The sequence below is a fragment of the Ostrinia nubilalis genome, chromosome 8, assembly GCF_963855985.1.
Source record: "Ostrinia nubilalis chromosome 8, ilOstNubi1.1, whole genome shotgun sequence".
In the NCBI taxonomy this organism is placed as follows: domain Eukaryota; kingdom Metazoa; phylum Arthropoda; class Insecta; order Lepidoptera; family Crambidae; genus Ostrinia; species Ostrinia nubilalis.
Window position 1 is genome coordinate 6,154,098 of NC_087095.1, and position 27,663 is coordinate 6,181,760.

The 27,663-nt window shown below is 35.1% G+C and overlaps 1 protein-coding gene across 1 annotated transcript in view; it reads left to right on the forward strand.

The window, feature by feature from the left end:
• Positions 1-16,536: 16,536 nt before the first annotated feature.
• Positions 16,537-27,663, forward strand: part of LOC135073815 (RYamide receptor-like) — a 92,678-nt gene continuing 81,551 nt past the window's right edge. The window contains exon 1 of the mRNA XM_063968016.1: positions 16,537-16,802. The gene's annotated coding sequence lies outside the window, so the exon portion shown is untranslated. The remainder of the gene's footprint in view (positions 16,803-27,663) is intronic.

Below are 27,663 nucleotides of genomic sequence, written 5' to 3' on the forward strand. Positions count from 1 at the left end.
AAAATTATTTTTTTTGCTCTTCACTAATTCTACGAGTAAGTACTACTCACGCAAATAATAAAGTACCTAATTGTATTAATATAATATTCAATTAAGATTCTAATGTAGGTATCTTAAGGAAGAATAAAATAAGATTTAGATTTATTATTATGCTTAGTAGCTAGGGCTTCAGCTCAGTGTGTTTCACGCTTAATGAAAAATTCCAACATTTAGAGTAAAAGTTAGTATCATTGGAGCAAATTAACATTTACGTGTACACCCCAGCATTGCGCTTTAAACGTACGAACGACAACACATCTAATTAAATACTGTACCATCTTATACCGTTGTATTAAGTACTATTTTCGACAAGCAAGTATAATGTGCTGGTGACTGTATAGAATCAGAAAATACCATAAAGTCGAGTTTTCTGGATAAAAGCATTGTATCTAGACCTGTATGGTTGGCAGGCGTTTATTCTAATGAAAATAAATATCGTAAGCTCTCCTTTTTGACTGCGATGTAACATTATTATGCTTTTATGAAAGCTGTCCTTAAGCTTTTATTGAAATAACTTTTTTTGAAAGACAGCCATTTACTGCCGACGGAAAATATGACATCAGAGTTTTTATTAATGTTAAGAATGTCGTTCGGTCTCGTACAAGTGATTCTCTTTGTATTTGCCAATCAAATTGATATCTTTCATAAGGGTCCAGAGGTTTTATCACGTATTTGTGTACTTAGCTTGGCCATGAAACGTTTTATTTGTTACGAAATTCCAATTTCACGTTAAGGAGAGTTATTTCAATTGAGTATTAGATTAACTTTTTGTAACACGTAAAATGTTTTTTCTTATACTAGTATACTCACTAAGAAAATGGGCTTAAAGCCCCCGATCGAAAGCAATTTGACATAATTATGGTATCTATTTTAGGTTCAGACAGCTTCCAGGTTTTTCTTGACATTTTTAAGTATCTACATTTTTTTTTGAACATTCAGTTCTCATGCACTTATTTTTCTAAATGACCTATTCAACACTATGACTGATGATTTCAGTCAATAGATACAGCATTTTTTTATTAAAGGAACTAAAACGGGTCTTTAATTTCCATAAAATGTTCATACTTTTAAAACTTTACACTCCAAGAAATCTTTGCGAAAATTTGTACAAAGGCTGTTGAATACTTGAAATAAGATGGGTGTGTAATGTATGATATAACTACACATCATATAATACTTAGAGGATATAACATCAAATTATATAAAATCGTTTAATATAATAATTATTTACTATAATAAACGAATAATATAATTTTAAAACGGATAATTTTAAGACAAATAACTATTAACTGATATAAAATGGTTTGATATAATGAATATTTTCTATAAAACTTACTATGTATACTATTTAAAACAAATAACATTCAAATCATATAAAAATAAAATGTCGAACAATCAAATGAGATAAAATTCTTTTCCTATAAAACTTAAATCATATAACAATAATAATTTTATATAAAGTTCATTTGTTATAATAAGCATTGCATGCAGCAAGCAAGCAAGCAAGCGAGCAAGCAAGCAAGCTAGCAAGCAAGCTAGCATGCAGGCAAGCAAGCAGGCAAGCAAGCTAGCAAGCAGGCAAGCAAGCAGGCAAGCAAGCAAGCAAGCAAGCAGGCAAGCAAGCAAGCAAGCAGGCATGCAGCATGCAAATTTGACTAAAAACTTGAGACTTCTGTCACGGCTCCGGCACTGCGGGGCTCTGGCGGTCCCTCGCGTGCTAATCGTCGCAGATAGCTTTCGCTCGACACCGCGTCTTCGGCTTGCTGGCCGGCTTCGCCGGCCAGCCTCAGCCGCGGCGCCTCGCTTCCAGCCACCTGCTCCTCAGCCCGCGGGCCGCCTCGCCCCTCCGTGCCTACGCGCTTCTAAATTACACTCTAGGGGTAGGGCAGACAAGACTACGTGGAGTCGGTTTTACGGCGATTCGTTTTTGTCACTAAAGTCATTTATAAGTCAAGCTAAAGAAGAACATACTTAAAGTTATATCTATCAGAAATTACATCAATTAAAGAGTATAACAAATAATATTTATTACAAGTAATGGTTATGTGAAATAATATTTATATTAAACAAAATTACATCAAATGAGTCTTAGATTAAGTAAGGTTTATATCAAATGTCTTTATGCGTTGTGATTGGTATCTGAAATGATATTATTAGAAATGATTTATTATATGAAGTAAACATTATATGTTAAAAAATTATATCAAGTGTTATTATAAAATACGTTTGTTATACAATATGAACGTTATTGAAATGAATTTATATCATATAAACTTATATAAACTGTCACGCACCCAAATAAGATTGCATTACATACGAGTATCAAAAATGGTACTGTACGTTTTATACGCACTTATTTACAAAACTTATTTTCTTTTAATAAACGCTGATAAAAGTGAATGAAAAAAAAGTGAAAGTGGGCATTGCTAGTACTTTATACTTACTTATTATTGCTATCTGTTTTCAATTTTAATTTATCTTTTGAGCAATTCTATACATTAAGTAGGTACCTACCTAGTTTGTCGACTTCACCGTTTCGAATTTAGCTTTATTTAGACTAGGAAAATCGAAATAAAATGAGTAACAACCTCCAAAAACCATTATTAAGCATTGTGAGGCAAATTAAAAAATACCTTAGAATTTACGGTGAATGGAAATTTCTTCGTTTTGTGTTTCATAAGACCTTCGTACCAGTCAGTTATTGGGTAAAATTACAGCGTTTTCTGTTTGAACAAAGCAGGGGTTGGTTAAGTTACATTAAGATATCATGTCTCTCGCCATTGTTCACTCGCATTGGTTGTGTATGAGAATCTGTGTCTAATAATTATCGTTCGTTTCAGCCAAATGACGTCCACTGCTGGACAAAGGCCTCCCCCAAGGTTTTCCACAATGAACGGTCCTGCGCTGCCCGCATTCAGGCTCTTCCTGCGACCTTTACCAAATCCCTAGACCTAGCTACCAGAGACCTAGTAGGAGGCCTGCCCACGCTACGTGTTCCAGCCCGAGGTCGCCACTCGAGAACTTTCCTGCCCCAACGGCCATCGTTCCTACGAGCTATGTGCCCCGCCCACTGCCACTTGATTTAAGCAATTCTGCGAGCTATGTCGGCTAATTTGGTTCTCCTGCGGATCTCCTCATTTCTGATTCGATTACGCAGGGAAATTACGTATGCTTTTATGAAATAACAATTTTTTGGAGTTTTATAAGAGCCAGTACAACGCAAGACTAGCCCAAAAGCCAAGAAAAGCCCACTAGGGGTGAGTAAGAAGGGATACTACTAAAGGGACGGGAACTAAATTGACGTATTAAGGGTTAAACGATTTTACGGGTAATCCGATATTTTCGTGACCGGCTTAAAGATTTTGGGAACGTGTAACGAAACGATTGGATTCTATTACGATGGCTGTCCTGAAAATGATCGTTAAGTTTACCCAATTTCTTTAATTTTCTTTTATTATAGAAATCGGTCCAGCCGTTCACGCCTGATGGCCAATGACAGGTCGCACGACCCATGACAGTCCGCGCGACCTGTCATTGGCCTATGATCGCGCCGGCGATGATCTGCACGCGTAGGTGTGGTTCAAGCTTAAGTATTTATTTATTAATGTAATTTCACAGTCGCTAGCGAACACAACGTAATATCATGGCAAGCAACAAAATCCTCTTTGTCAGCCCTGTTCTACAAAATCTTTAATTTGCTGAAATCAATACTATAAAAGTCTTTATCAACCTTTACTATATTTATCATCGGAAAATTATCCCTAATTTATTTTCCAAATATACATTATTCGATATAATATCGTCTGATTTATCTTTCTCCCCTTACAGAAGAATGATTGACTCCAAAAACATAGGATTTAATAAAAGAGATTGGTTTCCTCCCGGCAAATCGGAAAATACAGGATGTCCCAAAAAGTAGTGTCAAGCCGAAGCCCAGAAGTAAAGCATCACTAGGGCTACCCAAATCACCGCGACATTTGATAGTATAGATGTAAATACTTCTGAATCAGCTAGGCCTATTATTCATCTAATAATAATAAAAAACAGGCATATAGTGTAACTTAACTATTCGCGCCACAGTGACCAAAAAGTGCCTAAGCACAGGAATTTAAATCAAACATAACTCGAAAACTAACAAAAATCGCAGAACATACATGGATGTTCTGCGATTTTTTATAGTTTTCGAGTGATGTTGATTTGGATAGCCCTAGTGATGCTCTACCTCACGGCTTCGGCTTGACACTACTTTTTGGAACACCCTGTATATCACGAAATACTTGCGACTTTCAAGATAATTGAAGTGGGGTAGGTTAGTTATTGACATAGTTTGTAAGTATAGTTTAATAATTGTTTTATGCCAAATAATATCTCGCTAATAACTTCTCGTAGTAATGAAAACAATAATAAAAGGGCCAGTGACACAATTAGCTTCGTCCTTCGGTGATTGGCAATCGTAATTATTAAAAGCTACCCAGTGATTTCAAAAGGGGCATTATAAATTGCTGATATTTATAAGTAGATGTTTATTCGGACCATTAAATTAAGTAACTAATACGGAAAATTTTAATGCTGGCTCTTTCCTTGCTTATATTCTTAGTATTGCTATCCTGCGAGGAAATGCAGCGCTTTTATTTTTTAGTAAACAATAAGTTTCATTTGTTTCTTTGTTTAGTGAAGTTTGTGCTTGTTGTAAAAATATGTTTATTGAACTTATAAATATGCCATATCTCCTATATGTATAAAGATAGTAAGAATATTGTATGTGTGTGACTATGTCCTGAAATTCCGTTTGTATTTGAAAACGCTTGATTCCAAGTCCACGTCCAATTTCATAAGAATTCCTCAATAGGTATCATTGAGACGTATGACCACGAAACCCTCGTGGATAATAAAATAAACCTACGCCTCCTGGAAACAGCCTAGCCTCCTTTTTATTTCCTAACAAAATCGGATTAGCCGCTCCAGAGATTACTTCGCATGGGTTTAGGGTGGCTACAAACTTAATAGCCGGACAGATCAGCCAGTTTGGCCGGACATTTGGATGAAAAGGCCGGACACATTACATTATTGAGGATTTTGTGTCTCTATATTAAATGTACGATAAAAAAATTGTAATGTAAAATCAAGTTGGTTTTATTACTAAGTACTCGTGCCATTACGGCGCTCGCTCGCTCACTTAAAGTCGAACAGTACGGACACAGTTTATTTTAGCCGGACACGCAATCCCTATAAACCATGTCCGGCTATATTTGGACGTCTGGCAACCCTACTCGGGTTGACTGGCGCAAAATGTGTTTCCATAGGCAAGGTAGTTATCGACACGTTTACACCGCCTTCATACCCAGTCATAAACGTTAATACCTGATTCCCAATACTCTTTAAGATACTATCGATCGCTTAGTCGTTGAGAAAGTTTGTTTTCCGGCTTGTGTGTTATGTTCAGGGAAGCGCAATATGTCCTATTCCAGATCCAGAAAACGGATTTGATTTGAACTAAATGACGTTCAGGAATAAAAACATTTTATTTGTCTAATGATATTTTTCTAATTAGAAGTAAAAGTTCAATCGCACGTTGACGACAAATATTCTTAGGGTGGGTTGCACCATCTTAACTTTAACTGAGACAAATGTCAAAAATCTGTCATACTCCATACAAAAAACACCGGTTATCGTAATAGTTACCGTTAAAGTTAGGTGGTGCAACTCAGCCTTAGAATATTCTTGTGTGAAGTGTCAAAGAACCTATATGAATATTTTAAGCGGCTTGTGTTTGATAAAGGGCCTTGAAGTTTGATAAATTCTTCTTATACATTATACGAGATTAGTTTGACACGTGTATGCAAAGCGGAAGATTAATTTCATTTTGTACTTTGTGAAGATTGAAGTTAATTAATTATCTAATCACAGCTGGACAGAATATAGCCACAGAATAATAATAAGTTAGTCTCAATTTGAACAATATTTTTTCTGAAGTAAAATAATAGAAGACTATTTTGAGCTTTTAATGCAAGAAAAAAGCCATGAACTACCATTAAAGTCAGTGATCTTATTCGCCACACTACTGGCAACCAGTTTTCAGCAAGATTATTTGGCTGAGTTACACCATCTAACTTTAATCGTATCTATAACCATAACCGGTGCTTTTTGTATGAACTTCGACAGATATTTGACATTTGTTAACCCAGCCTTATTGTTTTGTTTTCTTAAAAGTTACTTACTTTTGTCACAGTTTCGGGGACATATTTAGCACTGTCGTAAACCGTTTAAAATTCCTGAGGGAAACCCGGGCTGCTTTTGAAAGAACGGGAGCGTGTGAATGAATAAATATAAGGCACCGCAAGATGTGACCCGCAAGTAAACAAGCCAGAAGTAGATGTATACAGGGTGTTTGGACAGGTGGATAGACACATAAACATGTAGAATCAGGAAAATTTCCCAGTGTAATGTCTTTTTCTTGAAATTAGAGTCGATTTACGCGCTAGATTTTTGTGCTGTGTTCATTTTTGGTTAGATTTACATTAAGTGCCGGTTTTACCACTTACTGATTATTTGTTAGGTTAGGTTCTACAATCAAATCGTAAATCTACAATTTTTGATTTTACAGAAGCTCTACTAGTTTTTAACTCAGAAGAGCATTATTTAAAATAACATTTATTCTGATGATTTACATCATTATTCCAGCCATAAGACGTTCACTGCTGATTTCCAGGTTGGTCGTTTAGGAACGGTCTGCATCCATACCATTACTTACTTCAAATGTTGAAGATGCTTAGTTTTGCCGGAAGTGTTATTATAACAGTAGATACTGTAGGTAGGCCTCTTTGTGATATCACATAATACTTATATTTTTTTACTTACTTACGATAGGTACTTTTCCCAACGGTAATTATTTCCTTAGCAGGGTTCGAAGCCATAATTAATCATTTTGGAAACGATAACATTAATAACCTTCTTAATTAAAATTCATATCAAGGCCTTTGAGTAGTGTCTGTTTGGGTAAGTTTCGTTTACGTTTCATTCATTGCTGTTTGCTTTGGCTTCATCGTTTTCGTAATTAACGTTTACGAAACCAATTGAAGTCGTTTTTATTACGAACAGAGTTTTACAGGTCTCTTACAACCACTACAAAATAAAATGTTGAAGACTGGTTCAAGTTCTCATAAAAATGGGTCATTTGTTTTATTGTCGCTCAAACCTTAACAAAGAGCTGTTAAGACCGAATTGGCGTTTCTGGAAAAAAGGTTACATACGGTTAAGAACCAAACACTGCTAACATTTTTGGCATTTTCGGTTTATAGCATAGCTCGACTTGTCTGGAGACGCTTCACACTTTAGCAGACATTATTTATTTATATGTAACTAGCTTCCGCCCGCGGCTTCGCCCGCGTGGAATTTTGTCTGTCACAGAAAAACTTTATCGCGGCGTCCCTGTTAGAAAAACGGGATAAAAACTATCTTATGTTCTTTCCCGGGACTCAAACTATATCTTTGCCAAATTTCATCAAAATCGGTTCAGTGGTTTAGGCGTGAAAGCGAGACAGACAGACAGAGTTACTTTCGCATCTATAATATTAGTATAGATCTAGAATAAGGTCTGGTTTCTATCAAAGCGAGGAGAAGAGATGCGTCTTAAACGCATCTCCAGTTAGATCTCGCTGTTTCCACAATACCTATTGTATTATTTAAAAAAATCTGTCCTCTCTGTTTTGGTGAAACCAGGCTTTATACCGTCTAGACTTGCCTAGATCCTAAAAACACTGTGTACCTACAATTACACAAAATTGGGGGTTTGCGCTGAATTTACACTAACAAATTGTCTCCGGCAGTCGTGTCTCCATCACGAATGGAAATGAAGGATCGCAAACGCTCGAACAAAATTGAAACACGCAATATTGTCTATAGTGGCGCGCACCAAGAATTTTGTCTATGGCCCTGTTGCTCTCGTTGCGGGCGTTGACCTGTTGTTAGGACTACCATCTGCCTCGATTCTTCAGGAAATTTCCGGATTTCCTTGCGGAATTTGGCCTACTTGGGATCTGCTCATAGTTTAATCGCTGAGGAATCTACTTGGATGCTTAGAGCAAAACTTGTGTGATTATGGATGGGGTGGAATGGTGCATGTAGGCCATCAGTGCCTAACACTTATTGTCATTATCCTGCCTCAGTTTTCCGATTGACTTGTATCTACGAAATGGTGTTTTACTACTAAAAATCATAATAAATTGAAAACGCCTAATGCATTTCAACCCATGCCCTCAACTGGACCCCCTTGTTATAGGTATTTTTGATCCAATTTCACAACAAAAAATACTCAACAAAGGCCACGGGTCATTTCCCGTCCCCATTGGAGAGATCGTATAAAATAATGCTACTGACCCAAATAGCCAAAAATCCAGCTTTTCCTAGGACCTTTCAGTACTAGATAGTAGGTAACCATTGTTGGTACTATCTAGTCAGGGAACGCTCTTGAGCGCGCGTAAGCGTAAGGATAAAACGAAGCTCAACGTTGATACTTCTCCATTCAAGAGAGAAAGACACGGTTCAATCTTACTAATATTATAAATGCGAAAGTTTGGATGTCTGGATGTTTTTTACTCTTACAGACTAACAGATTTTGATGAAACTTTATAGTATTATTGTTTATAACCCAGATTAACATATAACATATTAACATAATAGGCTATAATTTATGACGATCTGTGACAAACTAAATTGAGCAAATCTTAGTGAAATGTTTGATGGGCGCTTTTACTTAGTTATAACCAGACATATGACGTTTTATATTCATACTTAACTATCTTTTATATGAAACTTAGGACTTAAATTACAATTTAAAAAAAACCTTCATTCAGATTGCTCATTTCATCCCTCTGGAATCTTTGTTATAATGTATTATGTAGTATGTATGTAGAGGTCCTTTAGCGATTTTGCAAGTCAAACTATTCGAGTTATTGTAACTAAAATTGTGTAGACATTTAAAGCTTTTGATCGCGTCTTCGTGTACAAGAATTCCGGTCGGCCACAGTCATTTTCGTCCCTTCAAAAGCACTCTATTTATTACCAAAAGAATAAACTTTAGTAAGGATTGTTGTTTTTAAAGAAATTTTGTTTAGCTCTCGTGGTAATACATTATGCTTGTCTTACAAATGGGTTCCCCACTATTCATATAGTCCAGCCGTGGCGGCAAGGTTCCAACTCGCGTTCCTCGGCTCTCAAGTTGGTCAGTATTTGTAGGTTATTGAAATGATCCCTAACCAATGTTGCACATCTGTGCATTGTATTGCCTTTGATCATTATTCCCTTTAGAATGGGCATTCTGAAACTAACGCCTGGTACGTGCCTGGTTAGTGGGGGCTCAAAGCGAACAAATGGAAACAAATGCCATGTTGTAACTAGACAAAACAGTTTGCTAGGCTTGCATTGAATTGGTTCTTGATAAAGCTTTGTAATGGAGAAGTTTCTGAATTGTAAAATACAAGCAAAGCTAATAACAATTGTGAAAGAAACATGAAAATATATCTACAAATAATGAAGTTACAGGGCCCCAAAGTTGCGCATAACAAATATTTCGCGCCATTTGATCGGTGACGTCACGGCACTCATTCGGAAAACAAACAGTGAATTATCCCTGCCCCCCTAGGTCCAGTGCTGTTGACAGATAATTTTTTTTTTAAATCTAGTAGTTTTTAATTTTTCAGCCAGGGTCACTCAATATCCTTTTTTAGTAAAATTGTGTAACCTTTTTTATAACATAGCCAAGACCTGGCCATATAAAAAAAAAGAAAAGAAGACTTTGACATTATACTTAGTGTCATTCTCGAGTTGTCGAGGGGTGGTAAGCATTGTGTTTGAAACTTGAATAGGTGGCGGCACCGCCTTTGTTTTTGTTGTTTGAATTTCACGCAAAAAAAATATTATGTAGGTAATTGAAATACTTAATTTCTCAGCCATTTCTTGATGGATTTGAAAAAAAACTTCACCGTCTTTTTAGTTTTGGTCTATATTTTAATCCCATTCAGTGAAATATAATGTTTTCAATTTCACGAAACTTCTCCATTGTCCTCAGTGGTCGTTAGTATGCGCCGGTTTTGTATGCCCGTTTTCAGAAATACCTACCCACCGTAGGTGTTTCTCCTGTATGTATTACTTTACTGACCCTCTCGAATATGACAATACAAAAGCGTGAGAGGCATTGTTTTGAGGACTGGACCTTACATCGGAGACAGTCTTGGTGGTCTTGGTTAGGACGAACAAAAGCCGTTATAATGGATGGCACGCTGCAACATGATTTGATTCGTATCGATCGAGTTTCGCTATGCAGTACCATCTCTGCATTGCCATTATATGAATTTCTGAATACATACTTATCTTCTTTCCACCATTGTAGTTCATGCTCCTGTCATACCTACTAGCAAGCGCCTTTATTGGGTAAAAATACAAAAAAGACTTGGTCTAGGAGGCCAATTAACCGGCAAAAGCCCTGAGACATTAAAAAAAATCTGAATTGGATTTTTATCACAAGAAAGAAACAATAGAGAATCCGCACATCAAAATATGGCAAAACAATTAAAGTGTAGGTAGGTATAGCCTGACCAGGAACATAAAAACCCTGGCATAGAGGCGCTTCAATTGCATTTGATAGTGCAACACTGGGTACAGTCGTACCTGTATTAAATTAATAGGCTAACTTTATGTATCAGGATTCAGGATTATAGGCTTATTTAATATTTTCATAAATTAACAAAAACGTATTATATTATAGGTAAACTGGTTTAAATAAATTAAATGAAACCATCAATCGAGCAAGTAGGATTTTATTATTATTCATCAATAATCAAATTCTGAACTTGAATATTCAACTACAATGTCTGCTCATGAACGCTTCAAACTCGGTACTTCTTTCCCAATTCCATAAAATTCAATACTTACAAAGTGACAAACAAACAACAGCTAATTTTCATAGTTGACTGTACTATACGATAAACATGTCAGTCAATTTGACAACCTTTGTCGGAAACATTATTCAATGAAAATATTGTCCGAACCCTTAGTATTTCTCTTCGACAAATACTTTAACACATTGTGAACCACTTTTCTTTCACGACTATAAAAAGATTTTAGCAATTTAATTCACAAAATCAATTGCGCACATTTAAAATAAAGTTTGTTTACACTTTGACAGCAATAGACTGACATGCAAGGTGACATGTCAATGAAGTTTTCAGTTACTGTTGCCATTAAAAGAAATTAGTACCATTAATTTTCCGCAACATGGCGAGGGTTTTTATGTTCCTGGTCAGGCTATACATCATTATTATAAGTATGTACCTTAACAACACAAGTCAACTACAGCGTTGACTGAACTAAGTTGGATTCAGAATATTTCTACCGAGAAAAACTTATAAGACGACATCTGCTTGAATATCATTTTTATATGTAGGTATATTTAAGTACGGATGGTTGACTTTATAAAGAAGCATGACGCTTCTTTTATATTCATAACAAGTTCGCAATTCGATTGTCAACTTGCCAAACAATCGATTTACGAAGTTGTTACGAAGAAAATAATATCTCCCAGAACTAAGAAATGATAAGTCTCTAATTCTCTGTATCTCTTAGAATACCTACTGTAGGCGCTTAACTCAGTCATTATCTGAGGAATGGGAGCGGCACGGGAGGCGTGACATTGACATATTATGACGTGACAAAGCATACAAATCTGAAGCATGAAGTCTCGTTGACGTTTGACGTTTCCAAAACACCCTCCCGTGCCGCTCCCATACCTCAGGCACTTACTGAGCTAAGCGCTTGACCTAGTAAAGATTATGTCACGACGTAAACTTTTGACTTTTTCTGCCTCGATCACTTCTGTAGAATTCTAATTCAGTTACCTATTTGAAATTACCCAATTATTTTATGTAGGGTAAACCGTATAGCTATTGCCCACTTAATTATTTCAAACACATTGAGATGAAAAATTAAAGAAAGTATTTTAATTATTAACCATTTATGACTTTTTTCTTATAACTCAATAAACTGTTAAACAGAATATTAACAGTTTTTAGTTAAAACTTACGTAACTTAGAAAATATTGAAATAAATTTAAAATCCTCCAAAAAGTACAGTCATTGCCCATTACTTACACTAATTGCCCACATCAAAGCACAGTAATTGCCCAGTATCTTAAAACAAAATAATCAATTTTAAAATGACAAAATAGGCTTTAAATAAACAAAACAAAACATTAAACTTAAATTCTAGTAATACAGTCTTCAAAATTTCAAAATAAATTGCGTTTGGCCTTATTAACTATATAATCAAATATTTCTTGAGCTGATGTTGATGAGTCTGAATCGGTAGAGACAGAATCATCTACTTCAAAACAGAGATGACGCAAAAATTTGAATTTTAAATGTAATAGATTTTATATGTAGGTTTTTTTTTATGTTCTTCGATATCAGTTCAAGTGGTTGCTCAGAATGTTCAATTAGCTGTTGGTTATTCTTCCCTAAAGTTATATCTATTTCCTTACAATTAACATTTTCACTAGTAGATTTAATTAATTTATTTATTTATTTATTTAACGTAGGATTTTCATTTTTTGTATCTGCGTTTGAATTTTTATCAATTTTTTCAAGCCAAACCATATTTTTCAGCAATTTATCTTGTAGATAAATTGTTGGATACATCTTGTACAGCTTCGATCGCTTTTTGCAAATTTTCTATGCTATATTGAACTTTTGGAGTCTTTGGCATACTGAAAATGAAACATTAAAAGCCATTTCAATATTTATGCCTGTAAATTGCAAAACAAGTCTCACAATGAGCAACTTAAACACTGCTACTGCATGGTGGCAATACTCTAATAATAATTGCCCTGGGCATTCCGCATTCCGCAATAACCATCGATAGAACTAGGTCGCGGTCGTGGCCCTCTGGCAACAACTCCTTGATAAGGCATTCCGTATTTTTACGCAAAAGCCGCCGTCTGCGGCGCTCGCATCTGGGTACCGCCAGCACTGTGCCGGTGATTGAAATTGAAATCCAGAACTTCGTCCTCGAAGCGCACGGAATCTCGTCAAGTCAGGATACGGCTGCGCTCCCTGAAGCGCTGCGCGGCTCCAAACAAGCAAGGTATGAAGGTTTTCGACTCGTCAATGTTTCTCGTCGGCCAGTTAGTGTGCCCGAAACATAATTTCACCTGCGTTTTGTTATTGATCAAGCGCGGCATTGTAATAAATCACACATACACTGCAATACGTTTGGGCGCATTGGACGGACTGGGACGATTATTTATGTTGTTGCGCTCCCGCATGCCGATCGGCGGCTCGGCGCGGGCTGTGGGCGCGGAGCGACTGGCAGCGAGCGATATCAATATGGCCGACTCACGCGGCGCGGCACGTGGCAGTGGTCGTTGCCCTCGGCCGGCTACTACGATAGTGCGTACAAACGAATACTCACCGCGCTCAAAGGATGATTTATTTTTTATTTTTTTCGAAACATTCTTTGTCGTTTTACTCGAAAACTAGCCTGATTTTTTTTTTTAAACACTTGGGTTGTATTTGTATGATTTTATTAGATGCGTTGGTAAAGTATGATCAGTACAAAAAATAACACCTTATACATTAACATATGGCAATAACTGAAATGATGGTGGGCAATAACTAAAAATATACAGATTTACGTGCACCGTTAAAATGACCGTTAAAAATCAAATTTTATCAGTTATTTTCATTGATAATGGAGAAAACACTTATAATTTCATCATGACTATACACCATTACTTGAATATTAAATAACTTGCAAAAAAAATTTAACCTCTAAGCAAGTAATTCCTTAGTAAAATTGTTAAAGTCTTTACCTGTTTGAGTAACATTTTCACCCGTCTTGACAAAATCCGCCATAACTGTTTTTTTTAGTGTTTCCTATTGTAAATTTTAAATCTACTGTACATTGATCTCGGAGCCATCTACTTAGTAAATTCAAATCTAACTAGAGTGATTCAAAGTCAGCACCTGACAATATTATTCTTAAAGCGGGCAATCACTACCAGTGGGCAATCACTCTCTGGTTTACGCTACCTATTTATATGAATTTATCTAATCCCGTGAATCACGCTCCTAAAATGTTTACAAAATAGCTCATTATCGCTACATAATTCATATTTTTGCCGTTAATCATATTATCCAACTGACATGGTATTCAAAGAACGTGAAATATGCCTGAGTTGTGGATAATATTAGTTGCACATTAACCTATCAAGAATATCCATAACCAAATTTTGAACCTAATCTCCTTAATGTAAGGTTAAAAATCAGTGAGAAACTTTTTTATTTGGTGTCTGTCATGTGGTGGCGATATTGATTGCACTTCACTTTAAAATATCGGCACAGTTTAAAAATATATACCAATCGTTTTAAGCTTACCTACTAATGGTTACAATGTGATAATGATAATCCTAACAATTTCATATGACAAATAAAACAAAGCTAATTAAATATTTCTAGTTTGTTTAAATTCATTTGAGAGTTTTGGTGGAAGAATTTTTCAAATTATACAGGTTCATTACTTTTGGAGCCTACTCTATAGGTACGAAAAACAATAATATTAGTGTAGAAGAAAAAGCGTCGAAGAATTACATATTATTCCGTCATCCGTACTTAATCACCATCAGACATACGCCATAATACTGAGATAAATGGACCTGGAATCATAAAAGAACAGTTTTTATTGTAATCTAGACTTTACTGGAAGTATTTATAGCATTCTCATGAATCCCGATAAAAGGAGTCCCTTTTGATATACGACGTTAATAAATTATGTAGGTACGTATTTGCGTTTAGGTGTGCCTACAGTAGTTTTAATGAAAATTTATGGATTTCCAGGTGCGAGTATTCTTCAAATTACAATTCATATGATATTTAGAGTTTATTGATTATAGTAGAGTCAGTTTGAAACAATTAATTATAATAACAATAGTTATTTTAAAATTTATAACACGCTTACGTAACGTATCTAAAACAAATGTCGACTGAATTTGTTACGTAAAGTAGACTATTCGAACAAGAAGGAAGAAAATTCTAATAAAAACTATAAAATCATTTTTAATCTGTCGCTACTCGAACATACTTGCGCCATATTCTTTTTGCAAAACGTTGATGAAGTCTCAATACCTTCTGAGTCGCACAAATTGACATAGGATTTTGAATTTTATTCCATTGAGTTAAAATTGAAGTTTGTTAAAACTTTTAGCATAATAAATATGGGGTATTATAATATTGATACTTGGACAGAATATTCCAAAGATGACATTCATTTCATAGATAAAACAACGAAAATGAAAACTGAAGAGGAAATTATCTAGAACGTGCCAAAATTAGAGCTAGCAGTCGAGAGTCGTCCGAAATGTAAAAAAAAACTATGAAAGGATTGAATGAATATTAATCTCGAACTTTTAGGAAGTATAATAAGATAAGGACAACTAATAGCGGACTGATTTACCGTTCTTTATTAAATTTCCTGTATCTTCTGGATTACATGAATAATTTGATAAATCCGCATGGATTAAATAGTCAGTGAGTATCCTAAATCCATAATTATATTTTTAGCGCCAAGCCTTTTTCGAAACCGTTTCGAAAATTAGTTTAAACAGATAAATAACGACATAGACAAAAAGTTTTTTAAGTGTACATTATGTAGATTTTACGTAACAAAGACTAGACACTATTTAAATAAATTACTTTAGGTGTAAAGTTGCGGTTGAGCCCGAAGGATCTGTATCTTCTCTAGACGCATAAATTACTGCACCGGGTTCCACAACATTGTGAAAATGAGGCTGAATTTGAACTAGAACGCTAATTGCACGTCTAGAATTAGAGTCTCACCCATAGTTGGCAAAAACAAGCTGATACCTCATTTGTTTATGTAGATTGAACATAACAATGTAAGTAACTGGAGAGAAGTTAATTTTACAAAGAGGTCGAATCTAAAGTTACCTGTAAAACCTAACGGGATTCCTACAAAAAGATATCATCAACTAAAGAGCCATGATTTTATTACTTACTGAAAATAAGTAGTCAATTTAACACGTAGCCTAAATTACTGGGTTTGGGAATTCCAAATACGTTGATGAAAAATTCCATAAAAGTGCCCTGAGTGTGCTCTACGTACGAGTAAGTAGTTATGTGTTTCTGTATAAAAAAAAAATTATTTTTGGCGAAACCTTTTTCTACAACAAAGAAAATACTTAGGCATCAGAATTTTCAAGCAGAAAACTGTTTGGCAAACTTGACTTTCTATCGACATATTTGATCATCGACAAGAAGTCACTCAATTCAATATTCCATGACTAGCACATGTGTGCATATTTTCCCAATATTTTCTGGTCAAAAGTATAGAATATAACTATGGTAGCCCACGCATGCGCCAGTGAGAGTAACTCCGTTTGCCGCGCGACGCTGTGCGGCGAGTCAGGCAAAATACCTTCGAGTTGCCGAGTGGAACCACGCGAGTCACTCGATACGGGAAATTCGCGATGTTACACTCACTTGAGTGATAAACTTTCTTCAAAAACTATCGGTTAAGTGATAAAACTGTGCGTAAAAGTAACAATGGTTAAAAAGTTACCGCCAAAGTTGAGATTGTTAACTTAAAAACAAGTTCAGTGACAGTTTCGAAGAAACAAAACAGTGAGAAAAGTTTTAGTTTTAAGTGATTGAGGAAGGAATTGTTGAAAGTTGTGGTGACTGGGATTCGAGGATACGGTATGCTATTAATTATTTACTGTTAATATTTAATTACATTGTCAAGATAATCAAACATTTCGCAAAAATGTTGCGCTGCGCAAACTTTGTTTCTACAAAACTATTCTTAGTTTTACGTGGTTTTACAAACATTAGAATAATTTTAATATTTTGTCGCCGAAATTAGTTTAAACTTTTATTTTCCTGATAGAGTCAATTAAGATTTTGTTTTTTAAAAGAATGTTAGAAAAATTAAAATTAAATTGTTGCGGAAAAATAGCAGCACTTACCTACTTATATTACTTACGTAAAAGTTTTCGTTTCATTTTGAGAGCGATCTTCTACATCTCCCAATATGAAAGTCTTACCCTCTACATACACTTAATTTATTGGGATATCTAAATTAATAACTTGGTATTTAGTTTAATTAAAGTTGATTTATAATAAAAATTCAGTCTTAACTACCACCATAGCATATTTTATATTAATCATAAAATTAAAAGTTGTTATTGATACCAATAAAAATATGTTTTTAACCAAAATAGCTTTCGTTCCGACCAGCTTATATCCGTATCGTGCATTAAGACTGGCTCCTCTATTTTCAATTCGTAAATAATGGAACAAATGCCTCATAGTTTTATGCTAATGATTTTTCTTCATTACAATCTTAAAATAGCTTCGCAGGGCTGAGTTTGTTATTTCGTATATGAAGTGAAGACAGTCTTTATTTTCCGATCAAAAATTGTAGAACGCATTTATTGTCAACTAGCGGCCACCCGCGTCTTCGTACGCGTGGATCCCGTTTTACCCCCTTAGGGGTGGAGTTTCGTAAAATCCTTTCTTGGCGGATTTATTGTCAATTTCTTTTAATTTTTTTTTTGACAAGGCATTGCACAAAAAAGTAGCTTTCAGATTTAAAAATCTCAAAGCACAATAAAATGACATCTATTCAAAATTATTTTACACTTTTCGCATTGCACAGCATTTTGGTTATAAAAAATCCTACTTCGTTTCCACCAAAGTATCGTCCGTCGCTGGACACAATAAAATCCTGGGGCACTTATGGGACGCACGATTTCCACAACTGCCCGCATCCAGGTGCTTCCCGTACCTAAACAAATGGAATCCTTTTACGCTGAGTCAATAAGGATCATTGATAAAAATACATACCTACTATTGGGAATGGGATAAATGGATACCTCGAGGGTAAGTAGGAATCGTGAAAGAATTTAAACCTGCATGCAAGTAAGATGGGGATAGCGGTGCGGTTTGTACAATAACTAAATGTCGATGTATAACTTTACTGCATATCTGAATTGTACAATTGTTTGTTATCCTAAATAAAATAAAATAAATAAAATAAAAATTCACACACACAAAGTAATCAAACAAAATGTGCTCATTATCCACTGCGGTATCAGTGCTCAACGTTCGAATAATATTTAGTACTACGCAAGCAATGTAAACTGTTTACATTATGACGTCGCTGCTGTCATCATTGCTGTCGCGAGCAATGTGTTCTGTTTTTGGGCATATTGCTGCGACAGTGGCCCCGCCCCCTTGTCACATCTCCCTTTAGTTTCTGTGATCTGTGGTGGAATCGTATCTCGTTGTAATGCAGGTTATTTTGCAACAAAAATGGATAGTCTGATGTGCTGTCGACTGTACATAGGTATAGGTATGAGCAACCTCGTTCGTTTCAGCCAAATGACGTCCACTGCTGGACAAAGGCCTCCTCCAAGGTTTTCCACAATGCACGGTCCTGCGCTGCCCGCATCCAGGCTCTTCCCGCGACCTTTACGAGATCGTCGGTCCACCTAGTAGGAGGCCTGCCCACGCTACGTCTTCCAGCCCGTGGTCGCCACTCGAGAACTTTTCTGCCCCAACGGCTATCGTCTCTACGAGCTATGTGCTCGCTCGTAGAGACGATGAGCAACCTAATTTTACAAAATTAAATAATAAATTGTTTTAAACTTTCATAGTGTTCTACCATTGCTGACGTTGATTACTACCGTGTACCTTTTTATTTACGAGCCTCCGATATTTCGGCACTGTTGCAAGCGCCATGATCACGGAAATAAAAAGCAAAGCTCGTAAATAAAAGGTACACGGTACCAATCCCGTAAATAACTATTCTAATTTTACAAATGAGTTACCAAGTCACAAAATTCCCATTCAAACCACATATTTTTACACAACATTCTTGGAAAAGGAAATTGAACTTTATAAATAGCTGTAAAACTGAAACTGTCTTTATCGAGCACCGGAAATTATATTAACCAGTAAATGGGGCGGCAAATGTGTGGTCTTACTTTCATTAATAAAACCCTATTTATTACCAACAGAGAGATTAAAGTTTTGTCACTAAATTGAAATGAATTTTGAATTTATATTGCCTACATACCTAGGTAGGTATGGTAGGTAATATAAATTGTAGGGTTGAGAGTATACTTACAATAAAAAAGGGTGTGAGGATTCCACTTTGATCACCTGGCTTTGATGACCCACCTGCCAGGTGATCAAAGTCCACTTCCAGCGACAATTTAGTGTCCTTTGATCACCCACGAATATTTTTTTTAATAAATAAATTCCTTTATTGAAGTTACAAGTTTTATCATTACAGGGTTTGGTACAACTTCTTTTGAGTTTATAAAAACCTGTATTAGAAGTGTACCCTCTTCTCTGTGGTAATAATTACATAAAAAACTTGTACATAACCAAAGAAATCACTTAATAATACTAACTAAACTAATAGTAACTTATTAACCATCAAGTTAAGCAGCCAGTGTGTGAACGAGTGTGTGTGTGTGTGTGTGTGCGTGCGTGCGTGTGTGTGTGTGTGTGTGTGTGTGTGTGTGTGTGTTGTAATAATGTATTAAAATTAAGATTAAGCACTAGCAAAGGATATGATTTTTTCTGTATCATCATAAGTTAAAGATTTCAGATATGACGTAACTAATGTTTTACATTCTAAAAGTGATTTTGTGTAAATGTTTATATTACGATTAATTTTGTTGTAGATTTTTATAGATTGAACAGTAAATTGTTTCGATGCAAAATTCGTGCGAGTGCGTGGATAGTCAAGAACTGAGCGTTGAGACCGTTTGTTAGAAATTTTTGGATCCGGAACAATATTTTTATGGACACGCAGTACACACTGTAATATGTACAGTTGTCTAACGCTCAGAATATCAGCTTCAGAGTACAATTTAGTGGTTTCAAATAACCTTTTCTTTTTAAGCATTACCTTGATAGTGGATCTTTGGGCCCTTTCTATACTTATAAATGTGGTTTTATAAGTTCCACCCCAGATAGGAATGCAATATATTAAAATAGATTGTACTAATGAAATATAAATATACATGATGAGTTGCTTGTCAGCGATGTCTCTTAAATATTTGAAGATCCATATCAATTTTCTAATACGGTTAGAAACTAGTTCAAGGTGGGGTTGCCAAGAGAGATGTTTGTCTAGCATGATTCCTAAATATTTGGTTGAGTTTAGTTTTTCCAATTTTGTACAATCACAGGTGCCATTGTCAGGGTTGTTGCAGTAGTGTGCTGTTATACTTAGTTGAGGATTAGGTTGTGAAGATTCTTTTATTGAGAAAGCTATGAAATTAGTCTTCGTGGTATTAAGAGAAAGTAGGTTATTATTAAGCCAGTGAATAACGTCGTTAAGTCCTTTCTGAGCCAGCTTGTAAACATCTCCCCAAGTGTCACCATGGAAAAGAATTGCGGTATCGTCGGCATATGAAAAAACTTTTCCATTTACTATTTTTAATTCTGTCAGGTCATTAATATAAGCAATAAAGAGTGTAGGACCCAGGACGCTTCCCTGTGGGACACCAAAATTAGAGGTGGATTGGTCTGAACTAAAAAGCCCGTTACTTATCTTAACACATTGCGTCCTGTCATGTAGATAGTCCCTGATTAATTCATGGAAAGTACCTCTAATGCCAATTTTCTCAAGTTTGTAGAGGAGGGTGGGGATAGAGACGGTATCAAATGCCTTTTTTAAATCCAGAAAGATACAGAGAGTTTTCTTTTTTTCATCTAGATAATTCGTAATATTTGTAGTTAGGTCAAGTATTGCGTCCTCAGTACCAATACCACGGCGGAAGCCATATTGCGCTTTTGAAAGCAAGTTATAGTTGTCAAAAAAATTAATCAAACGAGTGTTAATGAGTTTTTCTATTATTTTAGATATAACTGTTAGCACCGATATCGGTCTATAGTTATTCACAGCATCTCTATCCCCACCCTTAAAGACCGGATGAATAATTGATTGTTTCAATTGCACTGGGAAGATTCCCCGCTGAAAACATAGACCACCAAGGTGGGTAATGACAGGTGCTAATTCCTTTCCCGCCATTTTTATGAATTTAGTAGGGATCCCATCCTTACCAGTGGCGGACTCTGACCTCAGGTTCATTATGATTGATTCTACTTCAGACACTTCTGGAAGAATAACTCCTATTGAATTAGGCAGGGAAGGCAGTGTAGAAAGATAAGATTTATTATGTGTTGAATTGTTTACTATTTTGCTAGCTAAGTCTTTACCTATACTATTAAAGTAATTGTTTACAAACTCTGCTGACTCACTTGGACTATTTTTTGCGTTTTTAAGTTCGTTATTGTCATTTGATTGTCTGTTTAAGTGCGTTATTGTTTTAATTGTGTTCCATAGGGTCTTGTTATTTTTTTTAGATTTTTGTAATAGTTCCCTTTCGTACTCTTTTTTTAGTTTTTTTATAAGGTTGTTACAGTGGTTGCGGTATCTTCGATAAGTTATTTTCAAAATCTCGTTTGTGTTGTCTAATCGTAGTTGTCGTTGCAGGTTGTTTCTGTGTTTTATACATTTCAGAACACCCGGAGTGATCCAGGGCTTAATAATTCTTTTATTTGAAGGTATTTTAGTTATTTTGGTGTGTTTATCTAAGCATTTTGTTATTAGTGTTATTAAGCTACTACACAATATATTGGGATCCTGTAAAATTAATAAGTCAGCCATGTTATGTGTCTGCAGTGTTACTAAGGCTTCCGTATAATTAGTGGTAGTTCTTATTCTATTCGGTTTAATTGATTGTAGTTTATTATATATGAATACTAGGACCATTTTGTGATCGGTAATAGTAGTGTCTAGCACTGCCACAGTTGCATCAACTTTATTGGTACCAATATTACTGAAAATGTGATCGAGACAACTATTAATTCTGGTATCCAATCTATGTGCTGGTTGGAGGCTATGTGAAGCGAGCATGTCAAGGTATTGGTCAGAGTATCTATCATAGTTACCAATCATTATATTAATATTAAAATCACCGGTCAGTATTAGATTTTTTGTTAAGTTTATTTGGTTTAAATAATTATCAAGTGATTCTATGAATTTTGATGGGTTTTTTTCCGACGGCGATCTATAAATGCAGACTATTGTGTAAGAAAGCATAGTTATTTCCAAACATGATGCTCCAGAGAGTGAGACTTCTTTAACTGAGTGAGGAATGTTATCTTTTATAAACGCAACTACACCATCGTTTTGATTTGTTTTTATTGTAGAACCATGTGTTATGTAATCTGGCTTTAAAGGAAGAGGTTTACTGTTGTTGATTCTGCATTCAGTCAAGATTATTGCATCAATTGTGTGTGGGAGCATGTTGAGGTTAATATCCAGATCGTCAATATTAGAGGATTTGTGTATGCTTCTGATGTTTTGGATGATGAGTGAGCAATCTGGTCTTCTTACCGGAACATGTTCTACAAGTTGTTCAATGGAGCAGCTCAATGACTTTATGTGTTGTAAGGAGTCTAATTCTTGTAAGACCTTACAGCTTTTATCCATTTTCTCTGAGTGATAAATGGAAGGTGTAAGATATTTTGATCTTTATTATTATTTTGGATGGTTGAATGAATTGTAAATTGGGTGTTCGTCGCAGTATACTATTCTTTTGCAGGCATTTGTAGTATTCGTGATGCCCTGGGTGATCAAAGTGGACTCCAGTTTAATTATTATTTTATTGTCCTTTGAATGATTGAATGTACGGACAAACATTGTTAAGGTAAGTAACGCTTTAAAATATTTCATGCTGTAAAAAAAATGTAAAATAAGAAAATGAGAAAATAAGAAAATGTTTGTACTTACAACAATTGGACATGACGTGTCTATTCAGTTCAGAGGTGTGATTTGTATGTAGGTGATCAAAGGACACTAAAATAATAATTAAACTGGAGTCCACTTTGATCACCCAGGGCATCATATCTGTGGGTGATCAAAGGACATTAAATTGTCGCTGGAAGTGGACTTTGTGGAATAGACCAAAAAAAGTGAGTTAAAAGTTTTTTCATCTAACAGATATCTCTAGTTAAAAGTTTATTGTATCCGAAATATAAAATCCTAATAGCCTATTTGAAGCCTTTATCAAAAACTGGTAGTACCTACTGCCCTTTGATGCCTGGATATTAATTATTACCTAAGTTCCAACCATAATGTGACAGCTGATGTTTTTTTTGTTATATTTTGTTGTGCGGTTTGCCATAGGGTTTGCCCATAATATTCAAGTAAATATTATTCAAGTAAAATAAGATTTGATGAAACAATGAATATTGGATGAATGAAAGATGAGATGATAAATTCCCCCTACCCTTCATTTAGTAAAGTGCCACATCTTTACTGAATGAAACCAGACGCGGACTTCTTGAGTGAACTTGAAAAAACCAATGTTATGTTGTCCTTATCTCATCACCTTTACGACTCCTAAGGCTTTATTTATTTATTTATTATTAAAGATTTTCCAACAACATATCATTTCACATGCATCGTTACATTATTAGAAAGCTAGAATCTAAAAGCTTTGGCACACAGCCGGCATGAGTCACGCAGAGATAAGTATCCATACACGATTGAACTTCTCACGCTACTACTTATACACGCATGTCCCATACATGGTTTCGTTATGAATGGATAAGTTGCGTCACTATAACACGGCTAAGTGCCAAATCTATACTAATAATAATCAATACAAAGTAATATTATAAAGCTGAAGAGTTTGTTTGTTTATTGGTGTAAACGCTCTAATCTCAGGAACTACTGAGCTGATTTCAAAATATTTTTTGAGTTTGATAGCCCATTTATTGAAATCATCCTACAGCCCATGGGAGCGGAGCAGTAAAGAAAAATGTGCAAAAACGGGAAATACTATTCAATTTCACGCGTACGAAGTCGCAGGTACAGCTAGTGATTCATAATTTTTTTATTCTGAATAAGCTTTACTAAAAGATAGCTCAAAGACTGTTCATGCTTGAAAGGCTTAACTTTGCTGGAATACCTTTGTCAGGCAGACTGAGGTGACTAAGTTTGTTGCGGATTTTCTCAGCACTTGCTGAAAATATTTGTCTCGAAGAGCTGCTAAGTGTCCAAAAGATTAATGACACTTATAAGGGACACTAAAGAGAAACAATTAAACTTTTTTACTACTTAAGATAGGGAAAGCTAATTAAGAAATTAGCTTTGACCACTATTTTACAGTGTAATTATAACCAATTTTGATTACGCAGACAAAACATTCTAATTTGAGTTCAGCAGAGTATAAATAAGTTAGGAACAAAATATGTGCAGTTTTATTGCAGTAAAGTTTAAAATATTTGATTAGTTAATATTTATTGTGTGTACTGTGTACCAATGAGTACAATACTCACATGGGCTATACACTGAAATGTATACTAAAGTGATTTTTACAAAAATAAACACCTGCGGGCCACCGGGGACCGAGAAATGTGTGCGTAATATGAGAACCTGTAATTTCAACTTCTGACACAAAAAAGATATAGTGGAAGGAAAGTATTTATATATCAAGGCACAAATAACAATAAATAATGAACATTAACCCTGTCTGCCCACACGAGGTTAATGTCCTTATTGCAAACATTATAAGTTACATGAAAAGTAAACCTAATAGAGCTTAATATTATAATAAAATTAAACAAAACGTCTGTGTTTAGTTTACAATGGCCGCATCTTTATTATTTACAAGTCATTTACTTTTATGCCCCACACTTAATTCAAAACATTTTAAGTAAATGAATTTACATTTCTACTAAACTACACCACAACGAAAATGTATGATGATAAAATAACATTTTCAATGTTCCATTTGCTTTCAAAGGAAAATTCACACGTTGTATTTTAGTTATCAGTACATTACTCTACTATTTTATTTTAGTTTGACCCGAAGCTTGACTGGATGGGAAACTGGTTGACTGGCATTAAGCTCGCCTTTGTGTACCTTAAATGCTGAGCATTGTAGTTTTAAATAAATAAAAAAACTTAAAAAATACGAACCACCATTATTAGGTTCTGTTGATCGACGGTATACAGCGAACTTAAGTTGTCTGTGTTGTAAGGTAAGCTTTTCCAGAAAAATATTTCTTTCGTGGAACTTAAGGTAAACAGAATGAGTTTCTAGGGTTTGTTAGAGCGCTACATCATCGCGTTTTAATGGCACTTTATATGTCACTTCCGGATAAAGCTCGTGCTTTGTTTGATATTATATGTAGTACTATTTAGTAGCAGGGGAGACCGAGGTGAGTTGTAACAGAGGAGAGTTGTAACATAGTCGATTTTATGGAACTTATTGACCAGTATCGTGCTCGTAACAGTGCGCGTTTTGTAGTTTGTCTCGAGCTAACAAATGCGCGCTGTTGCGACCTCGCTGATAGTTAATACAGTTACATTCTGGATGCAGCGATATAATCCCTTGCTGATTGATCCCTTTTGAGCTTTGAAACTCATTACTTTTTACCCTCCTTGCCTGGGTGTAATTCATACAGTCACAGATCGTTATATAGTTTACCTAGGTAGGTATATGTTATTTTTAGAAAGGAATAATATTATTGTAACATGATGGATGTGGGCAACGGAAACCCAGGGGACAGAGGCTGGTTTTATTTTTGGTACCAATTTTTTTTTACTTTCTTTCAATCCGTATAGTAGTTTTAGCACTCCTCACAAACTTTCGTATTTATAATATTAGCGAGTACAATACTGGCACTCCAGACATTTTAAACGGATTTTGTATTTTGTCTGACTCTACATTTTGGCTCGCTGTTATGATGAAAGCAATTTGGTTTTATTGAGATAAACACACATAACTATGATAAACGTTTTCGAGCACGAAATTGCGGGCACAGGCAGTAACTAGCTAACATAATAGGTAGAAACATGATGTAGAATAATTTCGTTTTGTTATTATGTGTATTCCCAAACTGAGAAAACTATCTGTGGAAATAGCGCCAATACAGTCTATAAAATACGATACAATCGATATTTATGTGATTCTATAAATGAACTAGCAGTAGTCCAAAACTTTGCCTGCGTAGAGTTTATAACTTGTAGTAAATAGCACCTATAAAACTGTATTAATAGTAAAAAAAAACTCCTTGCTTCATATAAACTTTGAACATGTTTTTTATTTTTTCCAAACAATCCTTCCAAACAAAATAAACCTACGAGCTGCTACTCTTTACCCGACTGCGCCAGAAGGAGAATTACATTATTACACAAGGTATAAAGTTTTATTGTGCACCTACGAGTATGTACAGTCGCGGAATGAAAAGGTTCGTCACCTTAGTGTCGGTTTTCGCTTGCACTATGTACTGTAAGAGTCAAACCTGCCAACATAACAGTGCAAGAAACAGTGCTGCTAACATTTAAATAAATATGACGTTTGCTAATGAATAAGGTTTTGCTTGTTTATTTTTCTATCCCGTCCAGTGCAATGCAATGATGACATTGACCAATTGACAATAGTTTTTTTTTTATTTAATAGAAATAATAATGACAGGTTGAACCAACAAGAAGGTTTTAGTTTATAAATCTAATCTTCTTGACAAGATAAATCGTCAAACAACTCTGATCTGAATAATTTTGAACTTTACTGACGAACAGTTAAAGATTACTTTCTCTAACTCGAGATTATTCTGTAACATAGTTTCAAAAGGTAATATGTGCTCGCGATTCGTTGAAGGAATCAATTTGAAAACTGACGAACCTTTTCATTCCGTGACTGTACATATATTAATATCACCCCAGTTAATAAAAACAATAAGCCATTACATTATCTAGCGCGTTGGTATTGATTTATTCAGTAAGTTTCTTCTAGTGAGATTGCTACCGGGTTCGCCTTTGTATACAGGGTGTTTAAGAATATGAGCCAATCTTTTTTATATTTCCGTATAATTAAACATTTTTTTATTGAGAAAATGTGTTCCCTCAACGAATAACAACACGTGATATTGTAACAGGAGAAAAGATTTTTTAATAAAAATCAAGGATAAATCAGAGTGCTCTTCAAAAGCCCTTCAACGAGAATACGTACACAATAAACAATTATTGTTTATTGTCTGTGTATGTAATAATGTAATATTAAAAAAAATCTTGAAAAATAATATTGAAATTTACTTACAGAATATTTATTAAAGTTACTTACCTCTTATAGGATTGGAATAGGATTTCTGTTCTTACACGTTCGTTCGTTTCAGCCAAATGATGTCCACTGCTGTCAAAGGCTTTCCACAATGAACGGTACTTCGCTGCCCGCATCCAGGTTCTTCCCGCGATCTTTACCAGACCGTCGCACGGTGGTCCCGATTTAATAAAACATGGACATTGATGCTAGAAGCACGAAATTTTTTTTGATGGTTACTGCTATGATAACTAATAAGGCAAAAAAATATTACAATCCTACGACGTCTATTTCGTAGTAAAAAAAAATATATACATATTTTTTGTATGGAAGAAATTACGTTTCTGTCAATTTTTCGAAATTCTTAAACGATGTCAAGATGCCGATCACACATGTTATAAAACAAGTGATTCTGAGTATTT